General features: G+C 44.6%; 1 protein-coding gene and 1 long non-coding RNA gene across 5 annotated transcripts in view; one reads left to right on the top strand and one right to left on the bottom strand.

Annotated features, from left to right (window-relative positions):
• Positions 1-5,004, bottom strand: part of ZZZ3 (zinc finger ZZ-type containing 3) — a 53,497-nt gene extending 48,493 nt beyond the window's left edge. For 2 of the 4 annotated variants that reach the window (XM_027744045.2, XM_039384680.1), the window contains exon 1: positions 4,925-5,004. The gene's annotated coding sequence lies outside the window, so the exon portion shown is untranslated. Of the gene's footprint in view, positions 1-2,855; positions 2,944-4,470; positions 4,494-4,924 lie in introns of those variants that run through there. The other 2 variants (XM_039384679.1, XM_027744044.2) reach the window with 2 other exon arrangements.
• A 108-nt stretch (positions 5,005-5,112) lies between these two features.
• On the top strand, positions 5,113-8,952 carry LOC120323902. The gene is made up of 2 exons (XR_005564824.1): positions 5,113-5,153; positions 6,329-8,952. It is a non-coding gene; the product is annotated as an uncharacterized LOC120323902 (long non-coding RNA).
• Positions 8,953-16,007: the final 7,055 nt, after the last annotated feature.

Raw genomic sequence — 16,007 nt, 5'->3', positions numbered from 1 at the left:
TCAACAACAATCCTGGTCATATAACTCCAGGATAACTCCTGTTTTTTTGTCACAACTCCTTTGTGTTCACTTTGTGATACAGTCTGCAGAAGTGTTGCCCAGCCAATTGTTTCTCATATTTAAGTTTATTATGGTTACTCAAAGGTACTATTTAGTGTTTCTCTTTACTGAACTCCATCCCACAGAGTTCAGCTCATTCATCAAATTTATCAAGATCATTTCACACTCTAATGCCTGTGTTCCTTCCCAGATTTGTACTGTCCAGGCAGTCAGTAAATCTGCTTTGTTCTATCACCCAGGTCACAAACTGAAAGACTAGACAGGAATTAACTCAGAAAACACACCTGCACAATTCACACTTGTGTCTTCAATCCTGTATGTCCTTAAAGCATTTCATTAATAAGTGATTAACCAGCACGGCAAATCTGCTCTGACAGTCTCTGTTTCTGGTGTTTGTAGATTCCTCAGCTGTGGAGGTAACGTGCCTGACTTCCACATCCTCTGTACAGGCAGAGAATGTTTCAAACATTAATATCCAGGGGAGGCTCTACCAACTCTCCATTTTAATTTATTTGTATGTGGCACAGTAACCCAGTTGTTAGCTCCTCCAATTCTGAATTTGGGTTATCCCTGGGTTTCTTTCCTGTACTGGAGATACTACAGAGACATTTCAATACACACAACCCCCCTCTCCCACACACCACTAACTCCAAAAAATTCAGATCTCAGGTACACACATCTACACACTAATAAAACAAAACCACCACCAACAAAAAGCAGGATGTTCCATTTACATACCAACAGGTAAACTCTCGAGAACACTCATTTCCTTTTTGACTTTTAAATTTTCAAACTAAAGTGTTTTAAGTTTAAATCACCCCATTTTAGGCACACAAATCAGCTATTTCTCATGACAAGAGACTGTCAATCCTGGACAATCCAATTGCCAACATTCCTACTCCTATATCCTGTGATGAAGTTCAACAGCCCAGAAAAACTGGAGAGCAGCTCCCAGCAATGTCAAACACTGCTAGGGGGAGAATCAACTTTCTTCTGAGTCAACAAGACACGAAGCTTAATGTGCAAAGCAAAAATATTTAAATGGAGTATCAGGTAAAACTCCAACCATGGGGTGATGGAACTGCTGAAACAGGCAACACAAGGAGGAACTTTGCCATCAGAGGGATGATCTCTGCAGGCTTCCAAAGGGCAGAGGACTGCACCGGCTGAGCTCTGTATTTCTGTGTTTAAGTGAATTCATTATAAGCATCAAAACACTGAAGTAACTTTAAAGAACAGTTATTGGAAGTTAAGCTACCAAGCATTTTGACTGAACATACAACAAACTGTATAAGGGAAAGTAATTAAATGCAAACTGTTAACTGATGCACAAATTTTGAACACAAACTGTACAAATTATCAACCTACTACACTACAAATCCCAAGTATTTTGATTACAAAGCTGCACTTCGCAGGGGAATCTTTTTAATAGTCTTTTTGTTTGAAAAGCAGTGTCCAATAAGGAGAACACACTATTTAGTGTTCAGCTCTACATTTCTTCAGTGTCTTTCATGAGTTACTCAAACAGAAAGGTTTTCAGAAAACTAAAACTCTCATGATGGTTCTTCTACAACCAAAGCAGGTTTTGAACCAGACACCATATTTACAATGTTCTTAAAACTAGAACAATATACCCTTAAGTGTTAGTGCAAAGTTTACCAGGAGCGAGTTCTTATCATCAGCAGCTTGATTTCCAGCAGAGAACACTTAATTTGGAAACTAAAAAAAAAAAACAAACCAAACCTTCCTCCCTACAGAAGTGAGAAAGTTTCTCACTTTCTGCAACTTCACTCCCGCCTACAGAGGTGGCGGAATTTTTCTTCTTCAAGGTTTTTAAGGACAAGTTCTACAAATATCTGTCTGGAATAATCCAAGTAGTTTTAAACCAACCCAAAAGAAAGGGGACAATAGGTCTGATGCTACTGCATTTCCATAACTGTGAGTGCAATGTAAATCTGTGGATATAAGTAAGTGCTGAATACTCAATAAATAAATTACCTCTTGCAAAATCTGGTTCTTTATGACCAGAGAGACCTGTGTCATCAGTTCCCACACAATGTAAAGACTTCCATTTTTGGGAAAACCAAACCAAAGCAAATTAAAAAAAAAAAATAAAAAAAAAACAAACAAGAAAAATCCCACCATTGGAAGTAAGGCAGACAGCAAAAACTTTGGTTCCAACTTCCCCAGTACTTTTAGAAACACTAAGAAACACTTCTTATTTCCCTTATGCAACAAGGTGGTGAAAGAGCAGAGTCTTCCCACTTTGTATCAGCCACACAACTGTCGCTGAGCAGAAGTCAACCTAAGCACCTGGAATGATCTAGAACCAGAGACAGACAAACCAACCAACAAATCTTTAAGTCTCCTGGAAATACTGGGAGAGTAAAGCCTTCATTCTGGATGAGACTATGGACAGCAGACTGTAATCTCACCACACAAGTATGTTGGAGACATTGATAAACATCAGGGCAGTCACGTGCTGTTCAGCTGGAGAACAAAAGCCCTTATTAGGACACATTCCCAAATTCTGTGAAATAAAGATCTGGTTATTTTTGCACATTAAATCCCCAACAACACTGAGAGAATGAATCCCACTTGCTATTTCTCTTTTTCTAGAAATGTTAAAAATAATGAAAGTAGACACAGCACTGAACTTCATGATTAAATATCTTAGTAACTAAGCTATTTAACACAGCCCATCTCTGAGTAATTGCACACCTGGAGTGTGCAAGGCAAAGGACAAGGCACTGCAGTTAACAGCGGCACAACTGAGAACTGCAACAACCACCTACCTTAGACTAAACAACCAGACACATCAATTGTGAGCAGTGTTTCAGCTCAGGGTCACTGTGCTGTGCTCCTCACTGACACACACGGCTGTGCTGGGAAACAGGCCTTCACAAAAAGCCTCACTGTAAATTCAAGGCACAGAATTTTTTTATGGGATAAGCATGACAGCGCTGGAAAAAGCCTGAAACCACAGTTGTTAAGCTTCTGCACGACTTGCTAAACTAAATTAACTGCTAAGACCTTCTGAGGCCTTGGGAAGTTTCATGAGTGACTTCAATTGGGTGAAAACTTTCACCTGATAGCTATTTTTTGAACATTTTACTACATATAAATTACTTTAAGAGATGCATTTTTCTCCCTGCCGTTTAACACGCACCATTTTTCTTCCTTGAACTTCCACTTTTGATTTATCAAATACTATTAATCCAAAAGACAGTACAGTAAAAGATACTTGAAAACAAACCACAGCAGTAACTTGTCAACATCTTTTCTGAAAAGTTACACCTGATTACATAAAGAATCACATTCTGCTGATCCCAAACCTACCAGTCCCTACTGGATCTCCAGTCCTGGGAGCAGCTAGGAGAGGAAGCATAATATCTAACCACAGGTTAGAAATACACCCAAAAAAGCATGTTCTCAAAAGGTTGCACAAGTTAGTTAGTTTGTTTTAATGTAAAAACACAGGGTACACCTGGAGCTTAGCTGGAAAGCCTCAGTAAACAATCACTATGTCATTAGTGCAGCATAAGGAACACACCAATGGAAAACATGCAAACATAGGTGCAGCCACTGAAGAACTACTACGGTTTGTTTAATAGGAACTGCAAACGTATTTCCAAAATAAAATTTGGAACTCCAGTGCCTAAAGAACGCATTCTTTCACCAAAAAATTAGTGCTAGCCTAGAACTGGATTATTAAAACACCCCAAGAGTACACGAACTGCCAACGTTCCTGGATGATCAGGGACGGAATACCAAACACCATAAGGAAGAAGCAGAACCATATGCTCTCCCTTAAGAGAGATCAGGATTAGGAGACAAAGGAGATATTGCTGAGCTAGGACACTTGGATACTGCCGGAACAGTTTTTGATAATACAGGAGAAAACAGCACTGTATTTTACAAGTTTGGGCGATAAGGGGGCACGTATCAGAGCCTGCAGCGGGAGCAGGCTGGGGATGTCACACAGCTCCTCTGGAGCCCGGCACCCCCAAACCCCGCCGGCCCTGCGGGGCAGGAGCAGCTCGGGCTCCCCGCACAGACCCGAGCGAGCACAGAGGCGACAAACAGCCGGGGCAGGTGTGACAGACGGCGGGACAGGGCCGAGGGGCCGGGGCAGGGCCCCGCCGTGAGGCCGGAGCGCGGCACGGCCGGGGCAGCGGGGGTGGCTGGGCGGGCAGGGGCACCCGGGGGCTGCGCGGCGGGCGGGCCCGGGCCGCGGGCAGGGCCAGGGGGAGCGGCGGGACGCGGCGAGCGCGGGGCGGGGCGGGGCGGGAGGGAGGGAGGGAGGGAGGGGGGGGCGGCCGCGGGGTGATGTGAGGTGAGGCGGGGCAGGGCCGGGGCGGGGGGCGGAGGCGGCTCCCGCGGTGCCGCCCCCGGCCCGGTTCCATTTACCCAGCGCCGCCGCCATCCCGCGCCCGCTCCCGCGGGGGCCGCGCGACCTCGCGAGACTTCCCGCCTTCCTCCTCCTCCTCCTCCGCCACCGCCCCCCCCGCGGCGGCCCGGCGCGCGCTCACGGTGCGCGCTCACGGCGCCCGCGCGGCTCGGGCCCCAACATGGCGGCGGCGCCGCGCACGTGCCCCGGGCGCGCCGGCCGCGCGCACACGTCAGGGCCGGGGGGGAGGCGGGGCCGCCGCGCACGCGCGCGAGGCGCCGCCGCGGGCCGGCAGCTGATTCGAACGGGGCGCGCGAGCCGCCGCCTCCTCCCCGCACGCGCGGGTCACGTGGGGGCTTCCCCCGCGCGCGCGCTCCCTCCGCCTCCTTCCCCCTCCCCGCGCGGGGCCGCTCTCGCCGCCGGCCCGGGCCCCCCCCTTTTCCCTTCCCCCCCGGCGCCGGGACGGGCCCTCACCTGGCGGCCGCTCCCCGGCGCGGCGGGCCCGCGCAGCCCCGCGCGCGGCTCGGCTCCCTCCGTGCCGCCCGCACCAGGCGGCGGCGGCGGCGGCGGCGGCTCCGCACAGCGCCTGCTCCCCTCGGCGCGGCGGCGGCTCCTTCCGCTTCCTTCCCCTCCCCCCCGCGCTGCGGCGGCGCCCGCGCGCGGCAGCGCCCCCTGCCGGCGGAGCGCGGCGCGGCCGGGGCAGGTGCCTGGCGGGGCGCCCTCAGCGGGAGCGGGAACAGCAGCGGGAGCGGGGCGGCTGTGGGAGCTGCGGGGCGGCTGTGGGAGCTGCGGGGCGGCTGTGGGAGCTGCGGGGCGGCTGTGGGAGCTGCGGGGCGGCTGTGGGAGCCCTAGAGCGGCTGTGGGAGCTGCGGGGCGGCTGTGGGAGCTGCGGGGCGGCTCTGCTAGGCAGGGCACGGGCAGCGCGGCTCGGGGAGGGGCAGCTCCAGCCCCCAGTGCCGCTCCTGTGCCCCCAGAGCGGGGCTGTTCCGTCCGCAGCTCCGGGGCGATTCCCGGCGCTCTCTCCCGCCGTGGCTCAGGCGGTGCCTCGGGAGCGGGCTCCGTGGGGCACTCCAGCCCTCTGGATTACGGGTAAAACGGAACCGGGGGCGCTCTGAAATTTATTCGGTGCTGCCTTGTTCTCACCGGTGTGCGATCACCAAGTTACTCCTCACCACCTCCGCTCCTACAGAGGAAATGCTGTGTATCTCTGACTGTCCTTAACCACTGGTTTTTTCCTGAATCACCACCGTTATAATGCATCTGGAAGAGCTTCGTGTGGCCAAAAAACGCAAGAGGCTCGAGTTTTCTGCTAAGCGCTAATGAAATTCAAAGAACCTTTCCACTAGGAGCAATTAACAAAAATCCAAATTGCTAGAGAATCCTCAGCTAAAACACTTAGAATGTTTTCAGTTGCTTTTAAAGCTAGTTCCTGACTGTATGGCAATTCAACCGATCGATACTTTCGTAAAGAAAGCAGATGCAATAAAGTCCTGATTGCCCAAACTGCAAGTCTGGTCGCACAGACGCTCCTCCTGCAGAGTCCGCGGAAAAAACCTCAGCGGCTCTTCCCACTTTTCCCAAGCGGTTCTCACTTTCCCCCCTTTTCGTCTTGCTGACTTGCAAGTCTTCTCCCGTGATCGGATTCGCCACGGCTGAAAAAAACCCCACGCGCGAGGGAGGGGAGTTTTTTTTGTTCCCTTGCCAGGCGGTGCCGCGCGTGCCGAGCCGCGGGGACTCGCCATCCGTGTGGGAATACGCTCGCTTCGCGGAACGGCTGCAGCGGCCGAGGGTGTCATTGCACTGCAGACAAGGCTGAGTGCCCTCACGCAGCACTCACTGGGTGTTCTGACGGTGGGTTGGTTTTTTTTTTTTTTGCAGATTCCCACGGCCCTGTGAAGGTGCGGTTGAGCAACGAGAGCTGGCGGAATCCAAGAGGCAGCGCTTTCCCCCCCATCGCTGCCCCACAGTCTCTCCTCCTGCCCGCTCTGGTGCTCACCTTACACACAGGGTAAACCAGCAGGGACTTCCTAAACCACCAAGAAGCTGTTCCCGTTCCCGGCGTGTTAGTTTTCAGCTACTAATTACCTGCACTGGCTCTCCGTGGGGCTGAGGAGAGGCAGCGTGTGAGACACGGGGAGGAGCGAATCCATCCTCCTTTGGCAGCAGGAACGTTTTGGCAACGGCGTTAAACCAGTCAAACTGTATTGTCTAACCACACCCTGCACCAGGATTTGCCTTGAATTCACTTAAATATTCCGTTCTGCCTTCTTGCCTAAGCAGCAGTAATGCCTAGTGATGGGAAGGTAACAAAGAGCAACTGCTAATGGTGTGGTGTTTCTTTCAGATAATGGTTCGTGCCAAGGAAAGGGATATTCCATATTCCCCACCTCTGCATGCCCCCTTCTTTTCCCTGGATTTAATCCAGCCATTGTGTGTCTACAGGATAGTTCGGCTCTGTTGGCCTTGCAGAGGAAAATTAACAATAGGCAGAAAAGAAAAAAGCAGCCCATGTGTAGTAAGGACTGAGATCCAGCAGGCTTAATAAGACCTCCACCCAAGAAGATTTACATTTAAACCTGGAGAAACTGCTTGGAAGCTGGCTGAGGCTCTACATCCATTCTGATGTCCCCACTCGTGCAATCCTTCCCCAAAGTATCCTACAGCAGGATTAAATCATTCCTAAGGGTAAAGGAACATGCTCCTGCCTAGCAGCACCATATTGCCTTCTCCAACACATTTTCACTTCCAGTTCATCTCCTTTGCTCCTCATACACCCTTCCCAAACTATATATCCATACTCCTGATTCTCGTGGCCACAGTTTCCTCTGTGCTACAGCATCTGCCTTGTACCAGTAACTGGTAGTTGTGTTTATTATGGGCAGCCTTGAGTATTCCTCATTTATAGGGCAATAATGAATCCTCTGGCCTCATCAATGCTGGTAGTGGGAAAAAGAAATACCAGCCACAAAACCCAAACCAAAACAGAACCACGTCCTATTCTGATCAAGGGATAATGGTGTTAGTGACAGCTTTTAGGCAAGTTATAATGAGACGAGGTGAAAAATAGTAGATCAGCCCCCTCCCAAGTCAGTACTTTCCACAAAATCAGGAGCTGAGATGCTATTTTATATCCCTCCATGTCACTGAAACCTCAGCTCACATTCATGGATGGAGAAGTGCCCAAGAGTGCAAGGACCAAGGTTCCTGCTTTCAGCAGCAACATCAGTTTCTATCTATTCAAATAAAACTGCTTCATTTCTTCTCCTGTACTTAGAGCAAATATGTTATTTACACCCCCCCAAGATTAACAAGGGTTAGAACCCAGGGCAATTGAGAAGTTGCTCCTAAGGCCATCTGGCTCAGTTGTGTGGCAGCTCTGCTCTCTTCACCCTAACAAGCTGTTCCTGCTCCTGTCCTTGGCCACAGCTCTGGAGCTACCCTGGCTCTTAAACAGGGCACACAGGACAGGGGAGATTAGAGCTGGATTCAGCCCCAGAGGCTTATCTGGTCTGGCTCAAGGGAAGCTGGACTGGCCTGGCTGGTCGTGTGGAATCACTCCTGTGGCTGTGCAGGGAGAATTTTCCTAAAGCCAGCTCAGGGGCTGTCAGGTCAACATCCACAGCATGGCCCAAACCCAACACACCATCCTGGGCTGGATGGGAGTTGGCTCAGCACAACATTCAGAAGTCTCTCTCTAATTATTTTACCATCTCAGCAATTTTAAATTTTTTTTTAAGTTGGCACGTTGGATCTTGTATTTACATGTTTTTGAAAGGAAAAAAAAAAGCATTTGCATTCTTGTAGATAGTTACAGAAAATAAAGTTACAAAAGGAAAGGTTTTGTTGAGCCAGAAAGAAACAAAAAAAAAATTAACAGAGTTTAAACCATTTTCTGCTTAGATATGCTATGCATCCTTCCACAGAATCACTTCATGTTTTGTTATAGCTCCTCTGTTTTGCTCTCAGTTCTGCCTGCTGTATTCCCTGCACAGCCCTACACTCTGAGGGTTTTTTTTTCCCATTCATGCTGCCATATATACAGAACAAATATGAGAAAGGCTGCATTGCCCTTAAGATTATAATCAACAAAGTGTTCTCTGTTTCACCTGAAGCAAAACGCTTAGATAAATAATTTTGGTTTGTGTCTAACCTTTAACGAAATGAAAACAATTCTGCCTGAAGACACACTCTACTGACTCACTCAGGTGTGGTTTCAGTAGCCAGTTTACATCAGAGACTGCAGGCTTTTTGCCATAACTTTTATTAAAATTTAGTGCCATGGTAACAAAATGCATGCATTTAATATTTTTTTTACTGCATGAAATACTACTTGGACAAAGACTTTACAGTAGTATGGAAGTCAGCATGTCAAAAATTATAATAAAATATTACTAAACACATAATTGAAAAAAATGCAATTGTGGCAAATTGCACATAATTGTATTTGGTCATCTGGTCTAATATCCACTAAAAATAAATCCACTCCAGCCACAAATTTAGAATGCCTGGTTTTTATGATCATTTTTTTTTGTTTGTTTCTTCTGGGTGGGAACAAGGTAGGGGGAAACAAGTTTTAGCTCTTTGTTAAAGAGAATGAATCTCCAGTCACTGAGAAAGGATAAGTACATTGGACAATTCAGGAGTCTGACAACCCACCCAGGTCACTGAGAGTTGATTTTGGTTACTGGAATATGTGATATTCCATGTTGAAAAAGCAAGTTGCCAATCACAAAAGCTAAACAAATTTCAGAAGTTATTAGTTTATTTGCATTTTATGCCTGTATATTTAAAACAGCAGCAATCTAATCCAAATTGGTCCAAGAGTTTGCAGTGAAGTAATCTGATACTTATTTTTAATAATTAAATGAATTAGACTATATTCAGTGCCATGTATAACCACTCCTCACATATGAGGCATTCCCATTTAAATGGCTTTTTCTAATTTCAGTAGAAGCTTGAAAGCCAGGTAGACATGAAATGCCAGCTAGATTGTAGCACATTATTGAAAAAAAATCCAGATTGGAATTTATTAAACATAAAAGCAGCACACCTTTGCTCTTCAGAATATATTCTTCTTCTCAGTTGAGTGAGGTTTTATATTTCAAAACTGAAATACTGCTAAGATATTTCAACAAACCGTATTTTTATTTGCTTTACTGCTGCTACTTTGAGCATGTTATTATTCCAGGGCATAACACTGGACTCCAGCTTCAAGAAAACAGCAAGAACCTGGAAGTCTCTGGAACATTTCACAATGTGAAACAGGAGTTTTGACTAAATGGGCTTAGAATGGGAGCTGGAACTCCATGGGCACGGTGTTTCTTCAGCTGCCTGACTGCAGGGTTCACATCAGCACTGAGCTATCTTACTCGAGGAGTTTTACCCCTGACAGATGTTATGAACTCCTGTCCAAACACTCACTTTTATCTTTCCTTTCTCCTTTAGAAGCATCCCTTTGTTACCTGATTGGAGCACTCTTAGGTATTAGTGTTCTGCACTAATACTTTGAATTATGTATAACCTACATAAAGACGTGTCAGGTCACGGAATATCCCTGTTACTGTTTTGACTGCCTTGCATATTCCTTCAGCTTCTACAGCACAATAAAGGGCTCCATTGTTACTCCAAACTGAACAGTATGTAGTATGTTCAATATAAACCAGAAGAACATAAATTAGCACTTTTCAAGTAAGATGTAGGTGTTTAAATAAAATAAAAAAATAAATAAATATCTGGCATATTTCTGCCTAGCCTTTAGGCACATTCACTCCTATCAGAAGGGTTGTTTTAAGACAAGCCTAGCTTGTGATTAGGGCCCTCTCATACAGGATGTGAAAGATTTAAATAAAATTTCAAACCAATTGCCATCCTACAGGAGTGGGTCCCAGCACTGCTGACAGTCTGAAGGGGAGATCCCTGCTCAGGGCTCAGATCCAGAGTGCAGGGGAGGCACTGCTCACATTTAGGTTAAAAGTGTGACCAGGAAACTTCCCGTGTTCTGGAGAAGGTTTGCAGAGCAGAAGGCCACAAAGTGCCTCCACGATCTGTCTCTTTTTCAACATCTCCAGCCAGAGCCCAGGCAGAGCAGGCTCTGCACTCCAGTGTGCAAAGCCAAGGTCACACAACGAGTTCAGATTACTCCTGACCCAGTTTAAGAGACAGATTATCTCCACTACACTGCTTGGTTGGAAAGCAAATTAATTACCCTCCAAACAAATGAGGTGAGAGAGAGTACACTTCCCTTGCTAAAAAATATTCAGAAGACAGCTCACTCAAAGAAGAGTTCACAGCTATAAAAAAAACCAGAGGTGAGGAGTTAGAACAGCCTTTCACAGGTCAAGGGCAGCAATAAATGTCTCATTTCTTGCTTCTACAGTTAAAGTGTAAACCTCAGTACTGGCCTAAAGATTTAATTGAAAATACTGACTGAATTAAGAGTTGCCAGTTGATTAGCATTTTGGTGGGTGTGAGTGTTTTTCCTTTGATACAACTGAAAAATCTCAAAGTAATCTTTTGGTCTCAAAGAGAAAAGTGTGTGTATTGGTGGGAACAAAAATGCATTCACAGCGTGTGAGCAAGGGCTGCATCTCTGATCATTTGGGTTTGGCATTTGAACAGACACCCAGGGGAAGTGGTGGTGGGGGGGAAAAAAAGCAGTGTATCCCCATGGTAACCAGGACATCTTGTTTTAGCATGTACATTAAAAAAGCACACTGGACAGAACAAAATTAGTCATCCAGAAAAATATTCATTTCTGGGCAAAGCTATGCATGAACAATGAAAATGAAAAGCTCTTGGCAGTGTCCTGTGAGATATGAGACAAAAATTGCTATTTTTCATTTTTGACAGCTGACAATTTCAGTTTTTTCTTACACGTATGAATCAAATGCCTCCTTTCCTCTGCTCTCTTTATTCTTCTCAACAAAGTACTTTTAGATTTACTTTCTCCTGAGGTAAGTTATTTCAAAAATGTATCTAACTACAGCTCTTAACGTGTAACACATTCTTTGTGAGCTCCAAGTGAGAAAGGAGGAACATATCTCAAAATGAAACCTTCTCAGGTTGATTTATATTATGAAAATACTTTGTACATGGTCACTGCTTTATTTTTTTACCTCCCCTGCTGCTGAAGAAATGACTAGTAAGAAAAATAAGCAATTTAAGGTTCACTAGCATTGCATAAAGGCTTAAAAACTGCATAAATAACCAGTGTATTCCTACCATGACCACTTCAGTTTTTTACTGACAGTTCATTTCATGATGGTATTTAAATGAGCAAGTTGAGTGTCACCTGTATCACCACCAACCCAAAAAACCTACTGGACACAGGAGTGATGTGCTGCTCACAAATGGACCTTCTTTTTCTTGCTGACACACATTTAGAGGACAGAAAAGTTTTGTGGGAGAGTAAATAACACCAGCTTTCTATGAAAACCACGACTCCGACGTTGTAAGCCATCATTTGTAATATTAAATGTATTATAAACATGTATTTTATCTTGTCATGTGGTAACGTTCACACTGGTTTTTTTATGGAGAAACAGCCTTGTCACCTTGTTGAATGGCTTAAAGCTAGCCTGAAGCCATTCTACGCTTAAGTCACATTTTAAACAGATATATATATATAATCAGCAAAAAAACAAGTTACACTTTCCACTGTGAGAACAGCACTTTTAAATTTTTTTACTGCAAAAAGGCTATTTTCTAACCTGCTAAGATTTCGAAGGCTAATATAAAGCAAGTTTGTTTGCAACCACATCAATTTCTGTGAAATGTCACTGAAAAGTGATTTGTCTTTCTTTGCGACACTTCAGGACCCCAGAAAGTCTTATTTTGCTTCCTGCTATTAATTGTCAGCTCTGGATGGCTTAAGTATAGAGGGAAGCCAGAAAAGCCATCTGTTTGGAAGAATGAAAAAGCCTAGTTGTTTTACTCATTTCCTGGGCAAAATGAAGAGCTGAAAGGTTTTCAGTGAGAAAACTGCTTAGGCTGCACTAAGCCAGATGTATATAGGGAATTCAAAAGGAATAAACACAACAGAATTTTCTTAGTTCACTATAAAATAGTTGTATGGCATATATGAAGAAAGCACTTGCCCGTTTAATCAGATGATCTGTAAGTTTTCCTGTAAATTTTCCAAATCTCAGGTTTGCTTTTCCAAATAAATTTGTGTCATGAATAACAGGATAATCTATCAATTAAAAAAAAAATCAAATATTAGCACTATGATTATAAATAAATACCTATAACACTAATTCGAAGGAAACGTTGACTTTAGTCCTTTTAGGACTAAATATATCCTTTTAGGACTAAATATATCCTTTTAGGATATATTGTGCTGGAAAAAGCCAACCACTATGTAAGTTTTGAATCTGAGAAGGAGGATTCTTAAATAATGCATTAGCATAGCACATCAAATTACACCAGACTTCACAAGGAAAAATTCAGGCCTATTGAACTTTTGCTCCACAACTGAAAACTTCTTGATCCAAATAATGCATTATGAGTAAAAAAACCCTAAATAAATCAGCTTCCACTGGCCCAGCTGCATCCAATAGGTTTGCAAGTCATGGCACAGAACCCAGAGAGAGCAGCAGAATCCAAATAGCAACTGTGTGTGGCTGTTCCCCCCTGCACTCACATCTGGCAGGTTTGGAGTGTCTCTTACCCTACAGCAGGTTTTGTCAAATATGTATTAGAGAATACCTTAAAACATGTTTTTGCTGCATTCAGGCAGCTCAACAGATGACAGTAACAATAGTATTAAAATAAAATATGCAGAATAATCAAAATGGTTCTGAGTTTGTCTAATATGAATTAATAAGAATAGCTTTTGCCCTTTTTTGTATCTTGATACAGCTTTTTGCACAGTGTATGAGGTCTCTAACTTACCAAGGAAACTTTCAGGCCACTACTGACAGGAAGGTGACACCCATTACACAGGGGTGACCCACTCAGTCATTTGAGTGTCATTTATCTCTTTAAAAAAAAACCCCAACCTTTATAAAATGTAGCTACTCAGGGTCACTATTCCAACATAAAACCAAAAACCATTACTGTAGTGCCTCCAGCCACAGTTCAATTAAGAGACTGGAGAAGTAGATTATGTGCATATTTATATATATATATATATATATATATATGCATCCCTACACACAGGGCTAATTTAGTGATACTTGCAGAAACAGCTTTCTGGACTCCCCAAAGGATGAATCTGCATCACAGATTTGTCTTCAGAACTTCCTGCATTTCCTAATGTTCTAGTGACAGGAAAGGAAGAGACTTGGCCTTTGAGTCAGTAAAAGTGTAACATGAGATGATTTTACAGCTACCAAGCAGGTCGGTTTTATTTGTTTTACTAAGCAGACAGACTACTTAGCTCTCACCTCTGAAACGTATTATAAAAACTGTCTTATTTTACTATTGAGTAACTCAGGAGTTGTTCTGCTATTCCTTTTCCCTCCAGTGACCCTGTTTAGCTCCATCACACAGTATCTGAAGCACTCTCCCCAGTGTTGGGTGTTCAGATGAACAATTAGCTGTATTACTTGCAAAAAAAAAAAATCAGAAATTTAGAGAAATCAAGCTTGGAGCTGCTGAGTCCCTGCTACCTCCCATGCAGTTTTCCCCAGGAGAGAGGATTAAAGTCACCAGGCTGAACAGCAGGCTTTTAACAGCTCATATCTGGATTTCCAGACCTACAACAAGGACTCCGCTGGATTTTTCCCTTCTTGAAATGACAGCTTCCCCTGGCACCCAAACACATTGCTGTGTTTCCTCAACTGGAAACAAATGAACAAAGAATCCAAATAGTCTGCTGAAAGGCTTATGGAAAAAAATAATTTCCACAGCCCCTTCCTGAGATGCATTCTTTCTTTGCTGCGAGCCACAACAGCTTTTCACAGCAAAGACACCTCCTTTACCTAGTCCCTGAATTACTGCCTTCCCTCCAGCACACACGAACCAACCATCTGGAGTTCTCCCACACTGCCTTCCTTTAAAAGGCTACTTCTATTTCTGTGACATAAAATCCCTTCTCGAGCTCTCAAGGAGCTAAAAGTGAGACAGTTGCCCCTTTGGAACTGTCCCAAACACAAACACATCTATTCTTCCCTGCAAACTCAGGATTTTTTTTCATGGCAGGGTGAAGATGCCTTTTTGCACGGGGACAGAAGCATTTCACAAACTCTGCTGTCCTGTTACCGGTCTGGAACATCCCAGTTTAAGATGATGTTTGACTCTGGATTCCCAGACAGGCAGTGGCAAAGGCTGACAAAAGTGCCAGAATATTTCTAGGTTTCTAACAGCCACCATTGCTAAACCTGAGGCAAATATCCCTGCTCATCCCAGAAAAACTGTCCACTGTTATCCAGTGATTATCACACATGGCAAGTCTGGCATCTTCAGCAATCTTTTAAGTGAGGAAACAATTCCTTTTTCAACACCCAGTCTCGTTGTTTTTCCCTAAAACAACCTCTCCTCAACCTGTATTTATCATGGTATAGCATTCAAAGGGGAAGAGTACAGATGAGACCTCACAACAAGCACAGCACCAAGTAGAGCAGAATAATTACCTCCTGTGCCTCACATCTGATGCTTTTGTTACTATTACCCAGAACAGGTTTTGTTTTGGTATCACTGTGTTTTAACTCTTAGTGTGATCTGCTTTAATACCCACTGGCACAGGACTGCTTCATTCCCTGACAAGCTGATGCCCTGAACACTCAATCCGGTTTTCTCTTGCACGTTTTACAGGGCCAGTCTGTTCCACCACCCAGACCATTAATGAAAACACTGAATAAATTCATAAACTTGATCACCAGACAGTGCTTTAACCAAGAAAACACCTCCCGAGTTTCCAATTAAGAACAACACGCAGGAAAAATTCTTCTGTTGTTCCTTAGCTTTAGAGAATCTTAAATCAAAGAAAACTTTAAAGTTTTTCTAGTATAAATCCTAGTTTAGTTCAGTCATCCTATTATGACAAAAAAACAGAGGTGGGAGGTTAGAACAGCTTTCCAGAGGCAAGATCAGAAAGTTACTGACTGCTCCTAAGTCTGACTTGCACCCCTCTGTTTTCAGCTCTGGTTCTTGTCAGGTGGGCTGAGGAAGACACTGAGATTTCCATTCAGACAGAACTGACACTCCTACACAGCACATCAACAAACACTTCAGGGCAGAGACACTTCCTCCAGGGCTGCTACAGGTGGGGTTTTTAACCAGCACAGCTTTAGGTGTTTTACAAAATTCCAAACCACTGTGATTTTATGCTGGCTATAAAATTACACAGAAGAATGTTATGTCAGTGTTTTCTTCCTTCGGAGCCAGAACTGACAACATTGTTGGCTAAACATGAAGGGGTCAAGAACTGCAGTTGGATGGGTGTGAGAGCAGCACCACAGCATCGCTTCAAAAGTCTTTATATTTATATAACAAATGAAAAACATTTAGAAAAGCTCCCCCCACCTATTCCACAGTTCATTTTTTTTTTTTTATTGATCCAGTCTTGAATAATGCTGCTTATTTGGTAACAGTATCAGGCAAAACCACGAGCAAG

The sequence above is a fragment of the Pipra filicauda genome, unplaced genomic scaffold (genome assembly GCF_003945595.2).
Source record: "Pipra filicauda isolate LSUMZ 115617 unplaced genomic scaffold, ASM394559v2 scaffold36_size6622888_pilon, whole genome shotgun sequence".
In the NCBI taxonomy this organism is placed as follows: Eukaryota; Metazoa; Chordata; class Aves; order Passeriformes; family Pipridae; genus Pipra; species Pipra filicauda.
The sequence above is the reverse complement of the archived record's forward strand: the minus strand, read 5'-3'. Positions and strand labels throughout refer to the sequence as shown.